Source organism: Poecilia reticulata, linkage group LG5 (assembly GCF_000633615.1).
Source record: "Poecilia reticulata strain Guanapo linkage group LG5, Guppy_female_1.0+MT, whole genome shotgun sequence".
NCBI classification, from domain to species: domain Eukaryota; kingdom Metazoa; phylum Chordata; class Actinopteri; order Cyprinodontiformes; family Poeciliidae; genus Poecilia; species Poecilia reticulata.
In genome coordinates, this window is record NC_024335.1 from 246,834 (window position 1) to 248,573 (window position 1,740).

Genomic DNA, 1,740 nt, shown 5'->3' on the forward strand with positions numbered 1-1,740 from the left:
TGATCGGTGGCCGATCGATCGGCACACCTCTACTTGCAAGTCATCTGACCTATTTACTCATAACAAATGACTGATTTGTAGAAAGATTTCAAAGTAAATAGGTCAGATGACTTGGAAGCTATTGAAGAAAACATTTAATATTAAAATTATTTAAAATATTGTATATGACTTTAAAATTTTATAGAAGATATTGTGTCTCATGTAAAAGCATGAATTAGCATGCTTTTACATGAACCGCTGGCCGACAGTAGCGTTCATAAATGGGATCAACCTCGAGCTAAACGCCGGTTACTCCGCGGAGCTCGAACTTCACTGCGGTCTTAATCTAATTGATATTAGCAACTTGTATTTTAAGACGTTCCAGTTCGGTGCCAGAGGGAACCAGTAGATGGCGACCCGATTGGTCACCAACAGTGAAACATTGATGAACATTTGGTAATCGCACTGAAAAGATGTTTTCTTTTTCCCAAAAACATTCATTTTATTTGTGAACGTGGTTCCATAAGTTCTCCATATTAAATTCTACTCTTTCCTCAGACACTGTACTTTCCCCTGTTGCTCCCACAAATTCGGAATCTGATCAGGCCCAACATCCCTTACAAGTCTGTGGTAGTGGTATTAGTCATTGAAGTAACTTACCTGCAATCTACTAACTACCTAGGCTATTTGAGGTAACCTTCCTTGTGGGTTACATTTGCAGAATAGCAGTGGCGGAGCTAGACTTTTAAAGTTGGGGGGGCCAGGACTACCTCTGGGGGGGGGGCAAAATTTTAAATGTGTGTGTGCACATATATATAATTTTAAAAAATAACCAAACTGAATATTTGGTTAGTTTTTAAGCCCCTCTGTCATTTGACATGTTATAATTAACACCTTTGACTGGCCACATGGAGACATGATAGACTTTACATAGATTCATCACAGAGGAAACTAGAATCAATCAAATAAAAGATCCTTTCTGAATATCATCTCATGGACTCTAAACTAAATGTCTTTCTGACCGGGAGCTGACAGCGTGTTGAAGTTATGGACACCTTGGTTAGGAAGCTCTGGTTGGACAGGTCATTTGACAGGTAACAATATTTCGGGTCGGACCAGAACTATTTGCTTGATGGTGGTTCGGGCTTCTAATGAGTTTATATTTAATGAGTTTGGAGCACACAGAGAAAACCTAAAGAGAATGTTAGGATCTACTTATTGTAGTTTATGTAGAGGAATAACAGCTGATTGTTGAGAGGGGAAAGAAATTAAAGTGCAGATCCGTCAGAAACCAGCGCAGAGCAATAAATGCTCCAGTTAATCACACGAGACGACAAACGCCAAATATACAATATATAGTTAAACTGCTGAGTTAATGGTGTTTAAAAACCAAACCAGTAAAAACTGAGTTAACATGTCAGATTCCCTCCTCACCTCGTCTTGATAAGAACAGAGAGCAGTTCACTGGTTTCTGTCCAGAATGTGATCAGCTGACCACTTGGTGCTCAGACAGTTTAACTTTACGCACAGAGAACATCGTGGAGCTCATTATTAATCATTATTAATCATTATTAATCATTATTAATCAGACTAAGAACAATATCTGTCAGAGAATCAGCTCTGATCTGGTCGCTTTAACGGACCAGAGGCTCTGGAGCGTCCAGCAGCTGATCCGCTTCTGGAGGAAGTGATGCGGATCAGGAACCGATCAGGAAGCGATCAGGAACCGATCAGGAACCGATCAGGAACCGATCAGAGTTC